Source organism: Rhinopithecus roxellana, chromosome 12 (assembly GCF_007565055.1).
Source record: "Rhinopithecus roxellana isolate Shanxi Qingling chromosome 12, ASM756505v1, whole genome shotgun sequence".
NCBI lineage: Eukaryota > Metazoa > Chordata > Mammalia > Primates > Cercopithecidae > Rhinopithecus > Rhinopithecus roxellana.
In genome coordinates this window covers 80,970,611-80,992,812 of record NC_044560.1, presented here as the reverse complement: position 1 = coordinate 80,992,812, position 22,202 = coordinate 80,970,611, and the positions used below count along the sequence as shown (strand labels likewise).

Here is a 22,202-nt window from a genome sequence, read left to right as displayed (position 1 = left end):
CTCACTTAAACATGGGAGCTAAACATTGGGTCCTCATGGAATTAATGATGGGAATCAAAAGACAATGGAGACTCGAAAATGTGGGGAGAGGAAGGAGACAAGGGTTGAAAAAGTACCTATTGGGTATAGTATTCACTGCATATGTGAGGCGTTCAGTCGAAGCCCAAACCTCAGCATCATGCTATATACCCTTGTAACAAACAAGCATGTTTTCCCCGAATCTAAAATAAAAATAATAAAAATCTTCATGCCAAGAATATTCCCAATCTCGATGGCATCAGTGATGTGTATTTTGCCAATATTTGATGAACAATTATAACCAATCCTTTACAAATACAAAAAAAGGAGAAGGAAAAACTTCCCAATTAATTATGCTAGGCCAAAATTACTATAACACAAAAACCACAGAAGAAAAGAAAAAACTGCAGAACACTACCCCTGTTGAATTTGGCAAAATAAGTTCTCAATACTAGCAAAACGAACTCAATTTTTAAAAATAATTAAGGACGCTTATACCAAGAGGAAGTGTGCACAGATATGCAGTTTAAGTGGCAACTAAAACAACTTGATGTATCAATTCATATCTATTCTTCTAAATGATTCTTCAGTCCCTGAATGTGTGGGCCCTGTGGTCATTACAATTAACATAGATATATTTATTATCTTGATTGTAGTTCTATATCACAAGTGTTTGTCCACACCTATCATATTGAATATAATAAACATTCAGTTTTCTGTACACCGATTATATGTCAATAAAGTGGCTAAAACAATTAATGTAATATACCATATTGTAAAAGTGAAGGAAGACCAAGATGTGGTTATCGGATTGACACAGAAAAAAAACTCACTATACCTAGAATATAACCAAAATTTTAACCAAACCAATAATTGAAGAGAATTTCCACAACCTGATAAAGGTAATCTATAGAAAACCTACAGAAAACATCACACTTAGTGGAAAGAATGTTTTCCACATAAGACTGGGAACAAGATGCACAAATATTCGCTTTTGCCACTTCTATTCAACATTGTCCTTGACGACATTGTTAAAAAAAATCACAAGGAGGGGAACATCACACACCAGGGCCTGTTGGGGGGTTGGGGGGATAGGGGAGAGATAGCATTAGGAGAAATACCTAACGTAGATGACGAATTGATGGGTGCAGCAAACCCCATGGCACATGTATACCTATGTAACAAACCTGTACATTCTGCACATGTATCCTAGAACTTAAAGTATAATTTAAAAAATCATGCAAGAACAAATGAAGAAAAGGACTGCAGATTCCAAAGGAAAGTGTAAAATTGCCTTTTCATATCCAAAACATGATCTCATGTATAAGAAGTCCTAGCCAGGCACAGTGGTTCATGCCTGTAACCCCTGAACTTTGGGAGGTTAAAGTGGGGGAATCACTTGAGTCTAAGAGTTTGAGATCAGCCTGGGCAACATAGTGAGATCTCATTTCTACAAAAAATAAACAAAAATTAGTCGGGCAGGGTGGCAATATGCCTGTAGAACCAGCAACTCTGGAGGCTGAGGTGGAAGGAGTGACCTGTATTTGTGCTACTGCACTCCAGCCTTGGCAACAGACTGAGATACTGTCTCAATAACAATAATAATAATAACCCTGAGGAATTTACTAAAAACTCACTCAAAGTAATAAGTTTAGCAATATTGCAGACAATTGAGATCAAGATAGAAGTATCAATTGCATTTCTGTGCACTACCAACATTCTCAAAATATAATTAAAGAAACAATACTATTCAAAATACAACCCCCCAAAAAACACATGGGGAAGGACATTTATTTAAAACTGTAACTTTTTTTAAAAACTGTAACTTTAATCTAAAATGTTTTTTAAGACTTTTTTTAAACTGATTTTTTAAAACTAACTTTAAACTGAAAAATATGAACTATAAAAAGAGACAAAAATAAAATTTTAAAAATGAGATTTTAATATAAATTTTTACCATTGCCAAAATACATACGAATTGTAAATAAGTATGTATAAATGTATTTAATATTAGTCCATTAGAGAAATTATAATCAAAACCTCAGAGAGATACCACTTTACACCTTGTAATCCAACAACAACAACAGTGTTGTCATGAGTGAGAAAAACAGCAAAATCTCACACTGCTGGTGGGAGTGTAAAATAGTGCAGCCAGTTAAGACACAATGAGGCAGTTTTTCAAAATGTTTAAGAAGGAACTACTGTTTTGACACAGCAATTGCACTCCCAGTTATGCGCCTATAAGCTATGATAGCCTACGTGCACACCAAGATTCACTGTAGCACGTTCATGATGAAAACTACCTGAATACATTTCAAGGAATGAAAGGAAAAACATGGGTGGTATATCTTTATTATACTTTTTGTCAGTCAAAATAAAGTAATAATACTTTACAAAATTATTACTTTTGTAAAGTAATAATTCTGTAAAGTTATTTTGTAAAGTATTACAAAAATAATACTTTACAAAATTCCATTACAAAAGGAATGGAACTCAAACACATTAAGCTGCCAGAAAGAAACCAGCAACAAATGACCACATTCTGTGATTCCACTGGCAAGGCAAGTCCAGAAAAGGCAAACCTCTGGAGACAGAGGGGAGACATACAGTGGTCTAGTGCTAGAAGGGAATAGGGACTGGTCGCAAACAGCATCACCTTTTTTGGGATGAATGGAAATGCACTTCAATTATACTGTGCCTATAGTTCCATAACTCTGCAAATACACTACATGTATTGAATGCACACTTACATGTGATTGTTGGGGATTATCAGGCTGGATTCTGAGGCTGGAGGTTTAAGGAAGGTTTCCAAATTCAAAAAGATACATCCTGGGTGTCCAGGGAGCCGGAGTCACCACCCCCAGAGCCACAAACTGCAACACAGCTTCCGTAGTGCCTCTGCCACCTGCAGGCTCCAGCCTTCAATGACCAACTCATCCTGCTGGCCCGGATTAGGCCCAGGACCTCTGCAGGTGAGATGAGCAACCATGAAGCAGGCACCCCCAAAACTAGCACACTGGAGCTCAATACCCTCAAGGGAGGCACCATGGCACCCTAACTTGACAGACACACCAGCAGAGACTACAGCAGTGGTGGTGATAAAAGATTCGGTGCAAAGCCTCCAGTCCCACCATATAACTCTCAAATCAAGAATTAAAAATGGTCTCTAAAGGGCCTGAGGTCAGTATTTTCAGGTTTTCCCACTGATCTCTGTCCCAAAGACTCAACTCTGCCACTGTAGCAGGACAGCAGCTTTCTGCAGACAACCTGTAAAAGAACAGACGTGACTGCACCTCCACGAGGTGCAGGTATGTTTGCCATTATAGCAAACATACACTAAGAAAAACAGAGCTACAGATAGGACACCAGGTCTGGACATTTGGTTCTTGTACACAACTGGAATGAAGAGGCCCAGGTGGGCCCACAAGGGATGCTGGTGGTTGGATCCTAAATGCAGGGGTCCTGGGATCCCCATCTCATATGAGAAGACCTTGGGTCAATCCCAGACAACAGGCAACAAATTCAGACTTGTGAATATTCAGACCATCAGTAGGCTGAGGGTTTCCCAAAGTAACAAGTCTAATAATCTAAACACTGCCATATAGGTCCTCCTGGTCAGGTGAGGAAACTGAGGGCTAAGGAGTAAACTCAGAACCTCAGCAGGCAGCTGGCAACCTGGAGTGCTGGAGGTCTGGAAAGACTCCACCTTAAAGCCCAACCAGAGGTGGCTCTACTCCCAGCTCATTATCTTGCTGGCTGGGCTGACCACCCTCCCCCAAACCCACTTGCTCACTGGGCAATGGCCTCTGTGTGTGCAGCTGCCAGGCTAGGTATGGGAGCTGGATTTCACCAGGAGGCAGGCTCCTGCTCTGTGCCAGGCCACCTGGTGCCTAACAGCAGATACAGGGGTAGGATGGCACCCGGCTTGCTGGGGCCAGCTTGGCTGGAGGACTATGGTACTTGTTTAGAGTGGGCCTGGCATACTCACCCCTCTCCTGACTCCATAGCCCCATGGCCCCTCCACTTCTCCACTTCTCCTAGAAGACCCTCCACATCCCACCAGACCTTGACTGCCAACTTGGGTGTTACCCCACCACTATCTCACATCTGCCCCTCCCTGTGGTTGAACACACTCCACCTTAGACCATCTGACTCGAGTAGGGTGAGGAGAGTGGTGACACTAAGTTGTGTCACCTTGTTATGCTGGCCACTCAGGATAAGGGTCCAGGTTTCAGCTGATGCACTCATGCCCACCAACCCTCCAAAGTACAGCCTGTCTTTGCAGAAACTGGGGCTCTGGGGGTGAGGGCTGTGGACAACACAGTCCCTGGCTCCTGGCGGTGTTTCGGCACTTGGGTGGAGGTCTTGAGGCTCGGGGCACCACGCACACTATCGCAACCACTGGAGCTATGATGTGGTGGAATTAGGAGCAGCAGAAACTGGGAACCAGTCCCTCAGTGCCATGCACACCTGGTGACCCCTTTTCATCCAGGTGCGAGTTCCCGGTTCTTGATGCAGCTATCTACAAGACCCGACACCCCCGGGCCCCCTGGGTTCTTCCTTCCCTGCTTCTCTCCCATAATGGGGCTTCTCCCTGCCCAGTGGCTCCTAGGCAATCCTGGCCACACAAAGTGCAAGGATGCAAACCTGGGAATCCATGGCAGGAATCCTGACATTCCCAGGCTATCTGCATGGGCATGCTGTCCCCCAGCCTGGCTGGAAATATGAACCCTATTTTCCCTGGCCCTGCCACCTGCTGCAACACTGTACCACCCTCCTCCCCCGGCCCCAGCAGTGTTCTATCCCCCCGGCCACCAACTCCAAAGTCACATCCCTCATCCCCTGGTAGCGTGGTTGCATCAATTCCACTGATGCTGAAGCTAGGCCACCTCCAGCAGTGCGAGACTACCTCCCGTGCCATCCGCCCACCAACCAACCTCCTGTTGCCCTAGGTCCCCCTCCTAGCGGCTGCCATCTCACTGCAGCCATCTGCAGACTCCAGCCTCCAATAAAGCCACCCAGCAGATAGGCCAGCTCCTCCTCCTTTTGCCAGAATAGGACAGCAGAGCACACAGACCCAGAAGAGTGTCAAACGAGAAGACCGCCCCACCTCAACAGCCTTTTTACCCACCTTCTGCAAGTGCAGCCTCCTAGGACACATGATCTGATTGGATGAGGAGGAACCTTTTGGCCTAATCTGATTGGACCAATTATCCAATCAGAGTTGTCCTATAGACTTGCTCTCATTCCATTAGAACACGTGTTCCAGGAGCCTTTATTTGCATAAAGCTGGTATAAAAGTCTGCTGAGGGCCTGGTCCAGGGTTTGATTCTCCTGTGGATTTCGCATAGGGCTGTACTGTGTTCTGTCAGAGCAGGAGGAGCTGGCGCTGACGCCATCCGCCAGCGTCCCCCTCGGAGGCTGGAACTTGCGGGCGCTAAGGAGACCGCTGTGGGATGTTGCACTATCTGGACGGTGGCAGTGGCTGCCACGGCAGAGGGGACTGGAGCAGCAGGCAGCGGGCAGGTGGTAGTGGAAGCAGGGAGACCAGGAGGCGGGATGGTCAGAGGTAGGCGGCTATTGGGTAGAACAAGACAGTGGGGCAGAATGGCTGGGGAAAGGAGAGGTCCCTCCTTTGGTGCCCAGAAGGTAGCACTGCGCTGTGGCGGCTGCCTTGGCGACGCGACCAGGGGTAGGACAGAGCTGGGGCAGCAGCGGTGTGGCCACGGGGCAGGGTAGTGGCCAGCGGAGTGGCCACGGGGCAGGGCAGAGCTGAGGCCTGGATGGCTGGGGAGAGGAGCTGACCTCCAGCTGCAGGGTTGGCAGCAGCGAAGCAGAGGGCGCCCACTCCGGAGGGCGCCCTCCCTCTGCCGGTGCCAGAGCCAGGCGTGGGGACCCCAGGTCCACGTGGGCAGCCCGAGCACGCCAGGGCCTCCGGCATGAGTACTGGGACCTGCGACCTCGCGCTCTTGGGGGCCGGGACCGCCCCAGAGTCCCTGGGCAAAAGAGCAGCCCCGTCGTGGGGAGAGAGCAGTTGAGGAAGCACCCACCAGGCACGGGAGGGACGGGGCCCTGCGGTTAGAGGCCTAAGGAACCCGAACCTGGCACCAGTTGTGAGCGACCCCGTTTCTGCTGATCTTACTTCCTGGTGAGCCCAGCCCCAGTGGGTACAGCAGCCTGCGTGGTTCCCGGAGCCGTCGGACCACCATCCAAGTTCAGGGCCACCCACGGAGCCGGCCCACAGGTGTCTGCGGTCCTTTCCCCAGGGGCCCCCAGTTTCTGGACACCTTGGACCGAAGTGAGAGCTGGCTTTCAAGTTCCCTTTTTTCAATATCTGGCTTCTTTGGGTGGTAAAAATTTTTACAAGCTCTTGTAAAGCCTATATCCTGTTATTGTTTTTATTTATTTTTGTAGAGATGGGTGTCGCTCTGTTGCTTAGGTTTGTCTTGAACTCCTGGCCTTAGCCTCCCAAAGTACTGGGATCACAGGCATGAGCCCCACCACACCTGGCCCATCCTGGTATTTCTAACAGAGCTCTGGAGAAACTAGCTTGAACCCCAAGAATTAGTAGCTGCTTCTAGCCTGACTCCATTTCCATTTGAAGAAAAGTTATGAAGATGGGGGCCCATCTTATTCCTTCTGTGTTTTTGCTTCAATAGCCTGTTGATGTATATGTCCACTTTGGGTTTAGGGACATATGAAGAAAACTCTCCACACTTACTCTAGCTCCCACAGAGGTTGCCGGTGCTTCTGTGGTTGGTGGGTTTTTGTTTTCAAGGTCCATATCAGTATTATAGTGTTTTCATATATAGCTGAGGTCCTGAAGCCTTGATTGATGTTGAACTGAAGTGTTGTGGACTCAAGATGTAACAGAAAATAATGGTCTATAATTTTGTGATCCTGGTGTGCTATATAATTTGTTTTATCTTTTGAATAGAATGTAGAAAAGCTGAAGTTGATAGGAATAGATTTCGTTTGGAAAATAGCCATGAAATTACCTGATGAAGAAATTGCTAATGAAGCTATTCAGTTAATCATAAGATATAGTTACGGTAATCTAAATCCTGGCTTAAAGAAGATGAATATCTAAGGAAAGAAAGTTACTCATTGCTATGCAAGATTTGAAGTAAGTCAGTAGCAAATTTTATTTAGCTTGTCTTTGAAATAAATGCTTTGGGATTTTTTTTCTTTTATAATTTTATATTTTCAGATAATTTATAAAGTTGATGTTTGAGAGTGGATTCTATTGAAGAATTTGTCAACTGCACCACTGTGGCATAGGGAACAGGAACTTGCCATGATGCCCCAAATATGGATGTGTACTGTAGCAAATCTCATTCTCCCACCACCTCTCTTCTGCACTCCATCCTCCCAGCACTTTAGAAATACAGGAACTATCTTCAGAAAACAGGTCTGCTATATATTCCATATTTTTGATAGTTTTTTCTCCTTATTCTCTTTATATACAAGAACTTTATACAAGCACCACTTCTTTTTCTGTTTTTTTTTTTTCTTTCTTTTCATGTTTCACTTAGTTATTCTGTAAATACTATTAAAAGCCACAGCAGAACACTCGTAGTAGGGGATGTTTGTTGTCTTTATCTATGAGAAACCTGCTCTGTAATACTAGCTCATGGGTATTTCTAATGTCTTATTTCAATCAAAAAGTATTCAAAAGCATGCAACATAGCCAGGTGCAGTGGTTCATGCCTGTAACCCCAGCATATGGGGGAACCAGGGCAGGAGGATTGCTTGAGGTCAGAAGTGTGAGACCAGCCCAGTCAGCATAGTAAGACCGCTGCTACAGAAAAAAAAATGCAAAAAAAACAAAAACAAAACCCATATATGTATACAGATATATAACATATATAATCTATATCTAAGATATATATTATGTATGTATGTATGTGTGTGTGTGTGTGTGTATATATATATAAAACACATTTCTCTTTGTTCTCTGGTAAACCATTATCATCATTGTGAATCTCAGTAGATTGATGTGTGATAAGTTAGCTTGAGAAAACTTAAGCAATGGGAAAGTAGACATTTTAACTTCACAAGTGGACATACTGAGGCCCAGGGAGGAAAGCTAGCTCCCAGGCCACATGCCACATCCTAACCCTCCTGCACACACTTACCCCCACAGGCCTGAGATCAAAGATGTGACAGTGGTTGGAGCCTCTCAGGGCAGATGCTGAAAACCAATCCATTCACCCAGGTGGTGAACACTGAATATCCCTGCCTCTCTTGAAAATTCTACATTTAAATGGGCAGAGAGATGTATTTCATTGAACATACATCCTTTCTCCTTTGTACAAAAGCATTTTAATCTCTCTTAGTTCATAACCAAGATGAACAGGAGGAGGAACAATCACCACACACAAAAATCAGTCACCAGGCATCAGAGCCTTCTGGGGTGAACATGTATCATTACTATCATCACCACCACCATCCTCGCCACCATCCTCGCCACCATCATTGCTGTTTTTTATGGTTAGTGCTAATTTTGCTTTGTTGCTTGGACATTCAGACTGGATCTTGTTCATTACATCAGCTGCCTCACCTAGCATGATGTTTGTCACATGTCTGATGCCTAGTGAGTATCAGATATTGTGAATGTTTATTAAAAATTAATGAATGGTAAAATATAGTAAAAACAAATGAAAAATTTTAAAAAAGAAAATCATTGAATAGGTTAAGTGCAATGGCTCAGGCCTGTAATCCCAGAATTTGGGAGGCCGGGGCAAGCAGATTTCTTGAGCCCAGGAGTTTGAGACCAGCCTGGGCAATACGGCAAAACGCCATCTCTACACACAAAAAATGTAAAAGTTAGCCAGGCATGGTGGCACACACCTGTGGTCTCAACTACTTGGGAGGCTGATGTGGGAGAATTGATTGAGCTCAGGAAATTGAGGCTGCAGTGAGTGGTGACCACACCTCTGAACTCCAGCCTGGGCCACAGAGCAAGACCATGTTTTAAAGAAAAAAAAAATCAATGAATGAACGAGGTTTCATGTACATTATATTGCGTGTTTGTTACTGACTGTAATTCCACTAGATGAGCAAGATAGTTATCATCACCACCCAATTATATATAAGAAAATTGAAGCACAGATAGGTGCATTGTCTTGACACAGGCCCTGTTTTGTGGTGTGACCTGGTAGAGATGTATTGTTCAACTCCAGTCAAAATTCCCCCATGAGCAGAATCTGGTCAGGCACCTCCCTGCCCCTCCCTCTCTCGCTTCAGTACTGGCCTGGGTGCCTCCTCTTGGGGCTGAAAGCAGCCCTTTATGTGTGTGGCTTTTGTGTTCTATCAGACTAATCTCACTCCCATGGATAATAGCTCCTTGTCAGTACTGGAGCCTAAAGGAGCAAATTCTTCATTATTACATGGAGTAGACATGCAAGAACAATTAGACTCAATAGACTGTATTTCCCAAGGTCATCCCCTGGCTTCTAATTCTATCTGCAAGATGGACTAATTTGAATGAGAATAAGCTTATACACTGGGAATCTAAGCCCTTGATCAGAAATGGAGAATGGACCCTTGTGCAGTCCAGTGGGAAGGAGGTTTCTGGGCCTGCAGTAGGCCAAGGACCCTTCTTTCTCAGAAACAGTCTCTGGTGAGAAGGAAACCAGACACTACTTTCTCAGAAGTTCACAGTCTGGTGGGATAGATATCATTTTATGTCTGTAAACACACCTGCATATGTACAGGGGTGTGTGGTATAGGGAGGCAGCTAGAGCACTGGAAATGGGAGCAAGTCCGGCCTTAGCTTGTCCATTGCTCTGATGAACATGGACTCATGTGGGTGCATGGGTGGAGCCAAGTTCCCACAGGATGTCCAGGGTATGTGCCAGGGAAACCCCTGGGGAACCAATTCAGCCACAGGGGCCCCTGACCTGTCCCCTCTGTCCAGTCTTAGCTCTCATATAGCCCCATGGGCAGGTGCAGCTGCCATCAACAGTCACCCTAATGAGGCACCTGGAATAGAGGACCACTTCTGCTTCACTCCCTAAGTGAACAACAAGCTTCAGTGGGGAGGGAGGAGAGAAGGTCACTGTCAACGGAGCCTGCCAGGATTGGGAGGACTGTGCTGAGAGTGTGACAAGCATGATCCTAGTCAGGGTGTGGGTGGGGAGGCTGGTGGGCAGCTGAGGGCCAATCTGCAGCTTACCTTGGCATTAAGTAGAAAATTTAGTGTTCCAGTCCTGGGATAGGGGCAGTGATGAGTGGGCTGGCTGGGTGCCCTGGTCAGAGGCCTTGATCTTTTCTCCCTCGACTGGCCTGTCTGCAGGAGGTGAGGGGTAGATCTGAGAGCACCTGGGACTGAGTAGCCAGTGGTTAATCATTTTCTAGGAGCTTGAGCTGCCTTCCTACCTTCATGCACTGCCCCAGGCACTCCCAACACTTTGCCCAAGACCATCAGGGCTGGAAGTGACCACCCACAGTGACCCTTTATGTTGAAGGAGAACCTAAGGCCTGCCCCGCTTAGGGAATGAAGGTGGGTCCAAGATCGTGGCCAGCCCCCACTGCGGCTTTCTCCTTTGTTCCCCATTTCTCTATCCTAGCCCCTAAGAATTGAAAATTATGTTTCTTGAGCCCCAGGGTTCCAGAAAATGCTTCTGGGGCAGCCTTCACATCCTCTCCCTACTTTAACCAGAGCATCTGAGCCTTGATCTGTTGTATAAGGGGCATGTACCTGTAATTCAATTTGGGAAAATGGATTTTACTTGTAAGTATGACCTTTACTAACCACTGCACTTAAACCGTTGCTGTCAGTTGCTGCAGAATAGATGGAAGTTAAACTTTAGGAAGAAAATTCCAAAAGGAGAGATCCAAACAAACTCTCCAGTGAGTAACAGGGCACATGTCCTTTAGAGAGAATTTAAGAGAAAAAGAGGAGCTCCATTTTGGAGTTGGTGAAGTCTGGAATAGGGAGGATAGCAGTATGACATGCAGGCACAAGGAGGGAAATAGGTCCCCCAGTGAAGGCCAGGACTGTGGGAAAGCATTGTTCAGAGGGAAGCAGTGGTAGGCATCAGCTGGGGCTGTGCCCTCAACTAGGGAGAGTTGCTGGGACCCCCAGTTGTTGGGGCCTTTAGGTTTCACCCCAGGCCTGACTCTGGTATTGAGGGTCAATGTTGCACTGGCCACTGGGTTTCCCCAAAACTCTGCCCTCCCAGGCTGTGCCCTGAGCTGCAGCCTGTCCTGGGGTGAGAAATCCCACACCTTAGAGGTCCCTCTGTTCCTTCTGAATGCTCAGCTGTTGAGCTCCCAAGGAGGTAGAACCTCACTCTGTTTTAGAGCCAGGCTTCCCCAGCAGCATTTTTTGGCAGTGGTAAAGTGGTTAAGGGTATGGGCACTTGAGACGCTGACCTAGATTTAAATCTTGGTTTCCATTTTTTTTTTTTTTTTTTTTTTTTTTTTTTTTTTTTTGAGATAGACTCTCGTTCTGTCACCCAGACTGGAGTGCAGTGGCACCATCTTGGCTCACTGCAACCTCTGCCTCCTGGGTTCCAGTAATTCTCCTGCCTCAGCCTCCAGAGTACCTGGCATTACAGGCACTTGCCACCACGCTGGCTAATTTTTGTATTTTTAGTAGAGATGGTATTTCACCATGTTGGCCAGGATGGTCTCAAACCCCTGACCTCAGGTGATCCACCTGCCCTGGCCTCCAAAAGTACTGGGATTACAGATGTGAGCCACTGCATCTGGCTGGTTTCCTATTTTATTAGCTGTGTAATCTTGGGAAAGTTATATACAAAATGGGGATAGCACGCACTTACCTCCCAGGGCTGTTGTAAAGAGGAATGTCAATGACATTAGAGCAGTACCTCTCATTGGAGTAAGCACACATGTGAGTGTCCTTTCTTCCTCCTTTATTCCTTTAGTTATTGATTATTATTCTCCACATCAGCAAATTCCAGGCACTGTTCTAAGCCCCTAATTATTTATTTATTCTCATAGGAGTCTCAACACCTGCACCTGCTGCGGTCCCTCCTGGGGACTGACCTTTGCCTTCCATTTCTATCAATTTCCTCATAACTTTTGCTTATTGGAGACAGCTTTTCTTCCCAGGCTTGGGTGGTGATGCTCAAGGGACTCAGGTTTTGCCAGTGTCAGGGGTTGAAGGTGGCCCCATGATTCCCAAGCAGGAGGAGTGGTAGCCACATCACCTCGAGTGAGCTGTGGGGTCTTGGTGTGAAGCTCAGGGACACTCAAAAGATGCCTGGGTCCCACCTCCTACAGCCCAGCCCCCTGGAGACCTCTCAGGACCAGATCCAGCCTGGCGAATGAGTCAATTCCAAGGAGATCAGGCTCTGATCAGACACCGTATAAGTCTTCACTGGAGGGTAAACAAATAGACCACTTCCCCAAGGGCTGAGGGCAGCGTGTGGAAACTGGATTGCTCACGATTCAGGGGTCCTGGAGGCTCCAGCCCTGCCAGCTCAGGGAAGAGGTGTTTTGAGCTATGTGGGTCACTTTCCCCAGTATAAGAATCCCTCAGCTTTGGAGGGCAAGAACTGTTCCCAGACTATGTGCAAGGGACACGGGTGTGGGGTGTGGGGGCTGGGGATGTGGTATCAGATGAAAGACAGCAGAAGTTGGCATTTCTAATTTTGAACAAGAAAACTAAGGAGAGGTGGGACATTGAATCCTACCTCATAAGAGACCATCAGTTTGTATGCAGTGAGTGAATGATGAATGATCATTCTACAGACAACCCAGAGCCCACAGGAGTCATGTAGAGGCCCAGGGGAACCTTACTTAAGTTCCACGATGAAGGCCATGGGAAGAAACATTTGACTGGGGCCATTCTGCATGAGGAAGTGGAGGTAAGACTGACAGAGGGACTGAGGTTCTAACCTGGAAGAGCTGCACTGATGGCAGAATTAAGAGGGTCCGGAAAGTTCCTCTTCAAAGGTACATCCTTTCCTGTAGAGTGATTGGCAGGCACTGACCTTCCTGGGAAGAGAGACAGACAGATTGCCTTTGGGAAAGACATAGAGTTTTCTCCTGCTTTGTGCTCTTCAGTATCAAGGCAGAGGTTGAGTAGTTCCTAGGGAGGAGAAGAGCCCCGCACTGCTGAAATTTACATTGCCTTGCTCTTCCACTTTGATCTGCACTTGTTGGGTGCCAGGTGCCATGCTGGGTACTAGAGAAAAAAGATGCTCTATCCTGAAGTTGTTTCCCTTACTGCAGGACATCTTAATCACCCTTTCTTTTCAGGCCCTCTCTCCTCTCCTGCATTTGCTCTTTTTTTTTTTTTTAAGAAAAGCAAAACTTAAGATCTGTACATTTATGTAAATTATACCTCAACTTAAAAAAGCATCCTGTGATCTCACATCCTCTTCTAGGTACTTACTGTACCCCTCTATTTGCTTTTCTTCTCGATAATACTTCTCAAAAGAGTGCTGCTAATCACTAATTCCTTTCTTCATTCTCATTCATACTCACCAACTGGGTCAGGCTCTGGCACATCCACCGAAGCTGCCCTTTCCAGGAAGCCTGGCACCCCTGTACTCACTGCTCCACCTGGTCTCATTCTCCCTCACAGCAGCATTTGACTGAGGCCCTCGCTCCTTTGTCTATGCCAACGCCCTTGATTGGTATTTTTCCAGCTTCTTGACTGCAGCATCTTGATCTCCTTTGCTTTTCACTACTTACATCTCATTTGGAGCAAGCCAGAAACACAGGTCTTTATTTCCTACCTGTCCCTCTACTCTACCACCCAACATCCCCCACACTCCTTGCTCCCCTGGTCTTTCCGTCCTGCTGATGGTAGCTCCAGGAATGGCTCAGGCCAAAAATCTCATTCTTAATTCTTCTTTCCTCACCCACCCCCACAGCCAACATCCAATCCAATAGCAAACCTGGTGTCTCTTTCTTCAGAATGTGCCCCGAATTCATCCCTTTCCCATATCTCTCTGTCAGGTGCCTCGTAACAGGTCTCCTGTTTCCCCTTTCCCCTGCCCTTTCCATTCTTGTCCCACAAATCAGCCAGAGAGATTGAAACTACAGAAATCCCACCCTGTCACTTCTCTGTGTACAACTCTGCAGGGCTCTCTAGCACACTTTGATTAAAACCCAAGGTCCTTCCTTGGTCTTCAAGACCACATGCTTTAGCCCTGCCACCCTGTCCAACTTCCCTTAAGGCCACTCTCTGGCCCACACTTACTCTCTTCCCCTGGATACCTACCTCCTCACATCCAGGCTCTGCACTCACTGTGCCCTCCTCCTGGGACTCTGGCTGCCAGATCCGGCTCTGCCTCCCTCTCATGAACCAGGTCTCTCAGAGGGTTTCATCACCCAGCCACCCTCTCCCACATTGCTTATTTCGTTCTGTTGTCCCAGTGACACTTAGCACATTTTGTTCATGAGCTTGTTTTCCTCACTCATGGTCTGACTCTCCTCCACTCTGGATTTGTGCTCCATGAAGGGGAGGATCTTGTTGATTTTAGTCCCTGGAAGCGTGCCTGGCACATAATAGATGCTCAGAAGTATTCATTTAGTGAATATTGGCTCAATGTATGTGATGCTGGACCTAGAAAAAAATGAGAGCTGTCTTGTCTGATTTTAGGAGGGAAAATGGAAAAAGAGAAAAGGAAATGACTTACCCAAGGGCAAGAGGACTAGAAACCAGATCACCTGACTGCCATTTCTAAGACTCCCTGTTGCACCATTTTATACCATCCAGGAGGGAAGAGGCTCAGTAGGAACTAGAGGTGGGCAGCAAGCGAGGCTGGAGAGCAAAGAGAAGGGAGAGTTTGGCACCCAGGAGTGGCAAGGGTAGGCCTTATAGTCGTTGCTGTAACTCTGGAAGGGAAGACAAAGGCCTTTTCCAACACAGGTGTAAGCACTGGGGAGACAGAGGGAGGTTCCAAGAAGGGCTCACCTGACTGACTCTCACAGTCTGCTACTCCCCTGTTCAAGCCCTCTCCTGCCTTCCTAGGGAAGTACAGCCTCTTGTCTCCAGCAAACCCCAAACCTTCTGGCCTCCTGGAGTGCTCAGTACCTACCTTTGCCTGGACTGCCAGTGACCACATCCGAGGCCTGGTCGCTCACTGAGTCCAGCCTAGGTTCAGTCTCTTCCTTGAGCCTCTCCAGATAATCTTGGCTTGTAGCATTTGTGTTCTCATTCTGCAGACTGACTTGTGCACTTTGGTTGGGGGAGTTGGTGGTGGACGTTCTTCTGTTTCTTACTAGATTGTTAGTGTCTCCAGGGCAGGTACCCTGCTATGTTCTTTGACCCCCCCTCCCTTCTCCATCGCAGTTCCTGAAATGGTTCTGGCTTGTCACAATTGCTCAGCAAGTATGCATTTGCTCCTTGGTTGGATTAGAAGAGGTGTGGTGATTGGAAGGGAAGATGGGCTAGGGGGCAGGGGGTGAGTGTGTGGTAGGGAAGGTGGGACAAGGATGATTGAAATGGGTGGGTGGCTGGGTACACAGATGTGTGAGTGAGTGGTAGATGGATAAATTGGCGGGGCTTGGCTGGCTGGCTACAAGAGTACTTGGATAACCATGTGAATTAAGGGTCACTGGGACAGGAGCCAAAAGTATGGTGTGTGGGGTCCCCTTGCTCCTCAGACAAGTAAAAGTTGTCTGAGTTTTCATCACCATCTGTCAAGCTCTCTGACTCAGCTCTTTTCGTCTAGAAGGTGACAGAGACCCCAAGAGCCCCTGGGAAGCAAAGGGGAGATGATATCGGGGTTTTTCAGGTATAATTGGTTTTGTTTGCAAGTCTCCCCCTCCCCAAAGCTAAGAAATTCCATGGGCAACTGAGTAACTCTGAGGAAATCTCTCCCTGACTGTCCACCGAGAAATATTATCTAAGAATCGCAGGACCAAAAACAGAGAGGCACTTGGCAAGTTCATCTACTTCCTTCAGGCAGAACCATGCCCACCCTTCCACATTCCTAGTCATCTCCAGGCAGGGAGGCCTCACATTCCCACCCTGAAGTCCAGAGTAATGCCCAGCCCAGGGATTCTCATCTGAGGTGATTTTGCCCCCCAGGGACATTCAGCAATGTTAGAAAGCATTTTCATTGTCACAGCTGGGGGATGCTACTACTGGCACCCAGAAGATATTGGCTAAGTTTGCTGCTCAACATCCTATAATCCAGGTCAGCCTCATACACGGGATTATCTTGTCAAAGTGTCAGTGATGCTGAGGTGGAGAAACCCTGGTTTAAACCAATTCCCTGCAGCTTTGGAGAGATTTAATAGACACATAATGTGAACTACGTTTAAAATGTTAAAATTTTGAATGGTCACATTAAAAAAGTAAAAAGTAAAATTATGTTAATATGATAGCTCACTTATCCCAATGTATCCAAAATATTGCCATTTCACCATGTAATTAGTATACACAATTCTTAATGAGAGTTTTAACTGGTATTCAGAATCCAGTGTGTATTTCACACAGCATGTTTCAGTTGAGACCAGCCACATTTCAGACATTTGACAGCCTCTTGTGTTCAATGAAGGCCAGAAGGGTATGTGGTCTCTTCTTTCAGCCCCATAGGAGTATGCAATGGGGAGGGTCTTGTGTTTCTCTGTGCTGTGCTGACCCTCTCCTCCCATCTGTGAGCCTTGCCTGGTAGTGGTCTCTGGAAGATAAGGAGGAGCAGAAGCTCAGATGGTGCCACTGCAGCCAGAGCTGCACCACAGAGAACGAGGCTCCCAGGCTCAGCCAGATGGAGATCATCAAGTGCTCAGGTCAGGGTAGGGGCCAGGGCATCATTGTAGTATCCTGGGTGGTGGGGATGAATTAACTGCCTCAGATTTTGTGCAGCGTGTTCAGGTCAAGCACTGAAGCCCAAGGAATGAGGCTGAAGGATGTAAAGATAAATTTCAAATTCCTCACCTTCTCCACACCCCTCAGCCCAGCTAGGTTCCACCCTCTTCATAACAATGATTGTCACTATTGAGATCATCTATGAGTCAAAACTTTGTGGGACATTTTGTGGCCAAAGCTCACTGAGTTCTCACAATACCCCTGAGAGGGAGGTATTGTGAACCCGTTTTACAAAAAGGGAAACTGGGCTGAAGGATACGTAGGGGATTTGCTAAGATCGTATACCTACAGAGCAGCAGGGCCAGAGTTTATATCCAGATCTGTCCAGCTCTGGGGCACACCTCTTCCTCTTAGCCAGGCTGCCTCCCTCTAATCCTGATCCCCGTAATTTACTTCTGAGGGGAGGAACACTGGAACTGGTTTTGCCATCTAGACGTTGAGATTATGAGGAAAGGAAGAGAAAGGCCAAGAATTTACTGAATGCCACTCGCATGCCAGGACTGTGCTGGGCACTCTCATGAGATGAGTCTCATTTTACTTCCTTGCAAGCCCTGTTTGCAAATTTGAAAACTGAGGCTTCGAAAGTGAGTTAACCTGCCTGAAATCACATGGAGAAGAGGGAGTTGAGGAAGGAAAAGAATCTCCTTCCGCTTGAGGCCGAGTGCTGTGGGTTTTTGACAATCCTTTCATGCTGTTGTTTCCCTGGGTCCCCCAGAGAATGGAGAACAAGATGTGTGCCCTAGGCCACAGTCATACCTGTAGCTATCACTTGGTCTGAACTGTACCCATGCGACTGACAGGAAAGTGGAATGGTGCGTCAGAAGCCCTCGGTTTCACTCCAAGCTCTCCTGTCAATTAGCTGTGAGACCTTTGGCAAATCCCTGAATACTTCTAGTTTTGATCTAAGATCTAAGGGGCAGGAGCTGTGTTTATTTCTTTTGACCCTCAATGCCTAGCACAGGATCTGGCACATATAATATAGTTACTTAATTTTTGTTGACTATGTCTAAACATGGCATAGTTCCTTACTAGACATTTATTAACTTTTTAAAAAAACATGGAGTGCTTTGTTCTAATGACCCCCTGGAAGTCCAATATGTAGAGTAGGTAAAGATAATTCTTATTTGAGTGGTGGTGGGGAGGAGGCCAGGGCCTGACATTCTTGTATTCCCCATGGTGATCCTGAAGTCATCTCCATTGGGTAGGTACACCCAAGGTCCCTTCCATTTCTGATATTCTGTGATTATATTTCCAACTCCACCTCCCTACTCAGACTCTCAAGCATAGAAGAAGCATAGGTTTCCAAGCCACTGCCCCCAGCCTCCCAAGATGAGGATGAGGACATCCAAGGTATCATAACCTGCCAGAAGAGGCAGAGGTAGCAGGTGGTGAAGGCTGCATAGGCCCCCATCTGGGAGAGGCAGGAGGCAGAGGAGGGAAGGGACAGCTGAGACCCTGGCAGGCCATGCAACATCTCCTAGTCCCCAAGAAGGAACTGGAGACCCCACCTCACCAGAGACAAAGCCAGGAGCAGCGGGGTCCCTGGGCCCTGGAGGAGGAGAGCTTGGTGAGCAGGGAACCAAGAGGGAGGGAAAAAAACAGAGAAGTCCCCAGTTTCACAGAAATCCTCCATGCTAGAGAAGACAGCACTGGATGAGAGACTGGTCTCAGAAGAAACTTCCATCTCCAAGAAGGTGCTAGCCTTGGAGAAAACTATCTGAGAAGACAGTGGTATCAGAAAAGACAGCTCAGAGAAGAAGCTGGTTCCAGAAAAGTCAGGTGTCTCAGAGAAGACACTGGCCCCAAGAAAGGCATCAGTGTTGGAGAAGATAGCAGTGAGAGAGCAAAGGTCCATCTCAGAGAAGTCGGTTCTAGAAAAGACAAGTGTCTGAGAAAACACACCAGGCTCATAAAGGAGACTGGTATCTGAGAAAGGTCACCGGTCCTAAAGAGCCTGACCAGACATCAATCTGGCTCCAAAAAGGACCACAGCCTCAGCGCAGCCCAGGCCCAGGAGCAGCCGGCCTCTCCGGAGGCCAAGCCACCACTGAGAGGCAGACAGAAACGACCCTCCCTTGAAAGAAACTGCCATCCTCTGCAGAGCAGGGTGTGTTGGGCCCTCTGACTGTGGTCTCCTGCCTCTCACTAGTCACACTCCAGGTTAGCAGTGTCCCCTCCCTCCTACCCTTCCACCTCCCACCCTTGAGGGCTCCCTCCTATTTCCACCCAGGTGGTCTCTGGCTCCCTCTCTGTCTCCCATCCACCCAACTAAGGCAGGCTGGTCTTGGCAGTCTCTTCCCCACTGTCTCCTTCCAGCCATGGTCAGAACAGGGACTAAGATGGGGCAGGCTGCTGGACTTGAAGGGGCACCAGCCATGGGGCAGGGAGACCTGGTACCTACCCCCTACCACATCCTCATCCAGGCCTGGACTCCAGGGCTCCAGCAGACTATTGGGAAGCCTCAGATTTTTCCCAAAGCTCCCCTAGGAAGCTCTGCCTGGTGGCCTGGCCCCAAGGAAATGCATCCACCAACCACTCTTGCAGAAGGTGAAGGAGGCAGGAGAGACAGGCAGAGTACTGTCTCACTTTCCCCTTCTCCTGCAACTCCTGGGATGAGTCATGGGGTCTATAGCTGCCTGAGCCCACTGGGCTCTAGACCTCTGTGTGATGCTCGCCCTGCCCTGTCTGGATGAAAACCTCCAGCAAGGAGGGAGAGGCAGACCCCTTCATCCACTCAACGCACCTGCAGTAGCTCCCTCAAATACTCCAGCCCAGGACCACCTCCTTTCAGGTGAGAGCACAGCACACCCTTGTCTTGAATCCACTGCAAGGTAAACTGAGTAATCTGGCACCCATCACAGCATAGGAGCTTTGGATTAGATAGGACAATGCTCTGGATAGAGTAGGGCTTTGTGTTCCCCAAGCAGACAAGGCTGTGCTAAATAAAGGAGAGTAGGTTAGTGACCCAGGAACTGGGTGCCAGTAAGCATGAGCAGCCCCACATAGTGGGCAAGGTCAGAGCTGCAGATGATGGTACAGGCTAGGATGGCGCTGGGCTTTAGGAGACCCACACCTTCCTTCATCGGTTCCTGGCCTCACTTAGGAAGCTTGTACAGGAGCAGTGGGGAGAGGTGGAGAGCAACAGGGCTCTCCCACTGCTCTCTGCTAGGTCACTGCCCCAACAGTACAAAGTATGCGGGGTGGAGAAATCTCATATTGCCTTGTCCTAGTGTTCATTCTTGATTATTTGGTTCACAGGGTCACTCACTCATTCACTGGGCATTGTGTCTCTAATGTGTGCCAGGCCGTAGGGAGGAGACTGAAGGCCCAGTGTTGATCGGTGCCCCACAGGGCTGGCAGGCAGTGGGGAGGCAGATAGGAAAACAGCTAGTTACAGGTTCCTTAGAAGGAAGCCTGGAGAAGGGCTTGTGACCCTGACTGGTGTATGGGATTTCACAGTTATGTTTACTAGACAAGACAAGGGTCTTTAATGAAGGATTGTCCACAGACTTCTTTGGTCACAGTTGATGCTTGGTGGAAGGGGTAGGATATCCATGGAGGAGGAAGCATCCTGACTTGAGGACTTGAGGGGGTGACCGACCTCCCCAGGACTCTCAAAAGCCACCGCTTTTCCTGTCCCCTTCAGATGAGCCCTAGGAAAGACAACTGAGAAACCACTTTAACCTGCAGGTGGGGGCCAGGGGGACTGGAAGCCCCAGCTCTTTCCTGTTGATCATGTTCAAATTGTTTTCTGAGTATCTGCCACCCATGCCCCTTGTGCCAGGCTGTACCCTATGATACACAAAACGAACATGCATTCCTTGCCCAGGGCTCCAGATCTGGTGAGGGATGGGATTAATAGGAGAGACTATAACTGGATTAGATGGAACAGGGAAATAGGATCAGGGAGAGCTGCTTGGAGGAGGCAGGGCTTGGATGGGACACCAAAGAAGGAGAAGGGTTTAGTCTTGAGGTGGGAAGGAGGAGGAAGCTTTTCAGGAGGGAGACCAGGAACAGCATAAGGAGGGAAAGCCTCTGCCTCAGCAGGTCTGGTGTGGGGGCCTGTGGATCTGTGGGATTAATAAGCGTCCCCATGCTCTGTAACATTGATACAAGGAGTTTGAGGACCATGCTTTGGGAAAAAATATATCAGATCTGAAAAGCAGTTGCATATATGTGTTAGGAATTTAATCCACTCGTGCTGTATTCATCTGCCCTCTAAACATTCACTGAAGGTGACTGTGCTAGGCTAGGCCTGGGGGTTGGGGTGGGGATGGAAGAGGATAAGTACAAAGATGAATGGCAGAGCTGGTGCCCCCAAGCAACTCACATGAGACCATAAAACACACACAGACCACTCAAGCAGGGAGGTGCAGGGACAGCAATATCAAACCCAGGGTTAGGAGGTCAAGAGTAGCTGCAATCGCTCAGCCTGTGAGAGCTGGGGAAGGTATTATGAAGCAATTGACATTCAACATGGAACTTGAAGAACTAGTGGGATGTTTTCAGGTGGAAAACTGGAGGAATGGCATTTCCAATAGAAGGAACACCATGTGGAAGGGCACAGTGAAGAGCATGGGTGTTCTGTTAGCTGGCACATAGGCATGGGGTGTGGGCAGGGGGAAGGACCAGATAATGAGAGCCTTGTGTGCTGTGCCAAGGAGTTTGGCCCCTGTTCTGAAGTCTAAGGGGTCAGAGCTGGAAGGACAGGATCAGATTTATGTCAGGTATAAGCAGCCTGGTGAAGAGCTCTGGGTGGCAGGCTGGGGAGCAGACAGATGTTGATTGTTTAGGTGGGGAAGATGGAAAGGAAGGACCTGACTCAGGAGGTGTCTTTGAGGTGAAAGTGATAGATGTGGGAAGAGAAGAGGAGAAGGAAGGAGTGGAAGATGTTCTGATCCTGGGGATGTCCTACTGAGTGGGATGTTTCTCAGGAACGGAGAAAAATTCCTGGAATCTGGAAGTTCTTCACTTAGCCAAGTCAACATAGTACACTCTGTGATGGAGGACCATGTACTCTTTGGTGCTGGGGACTAGTCCTTCAGTCCTAGGGACAGGTCTGGTCTTCCTTCCTGAGGTGGGAGTTTCTCTCGTGACTTGTCTGTCCTGTTTTCCATTCTGCAGTGCCAGCATGAGGCTCCCGGCCAGCACACCTCCAGAGGTGTGGAGGATACCTGATGTGCTGGGCATGGCCTGTGCACCTCACCTGTACGGGTCAGGGAGCATTTTGTGTTCTTGGTTCCCAGAGATCAGAATCCATTAAGTTTGCGCGTTCTGACACTGAGCCCTTCACTGCTCATGTGGGTATAGTCAGCAAACACTGCCTCTTGGAGAAGGAACTGGCAGATCGGCCTACAGCCAGAAGGTGGGATGCTCAGGG

General features: G+C 47.7%; 1 protein-coding gene across 1 annotated transcript in view; it reads right to left on the bottom strand.

The window, feature by feature from the left end:
• The window catches only part of LOC104672797 (cyclin-Y-like protein 2), an 81,023-nt gene extending 66,695 nt beyond the window's left edge, over positions 1 to 14,328 (bottom strand). The window contains exons 1-2 of the mRNA XM_010376650.2: positions 14,225 to 14,328; positions 12,892 to 12,990 (exon numbers count right to left, since the gene is read on the bottom strand). The gene's annotated coding sequence lies outside the window, so the exon portion shown is untranslated. The remainder of the gene's footprint in view (positions 1 to 12,891; positions 12,991 to 14,224) is intronic.
• Positions 14,329 to 22,202: the final 7,874 nt, after the last annotated feature.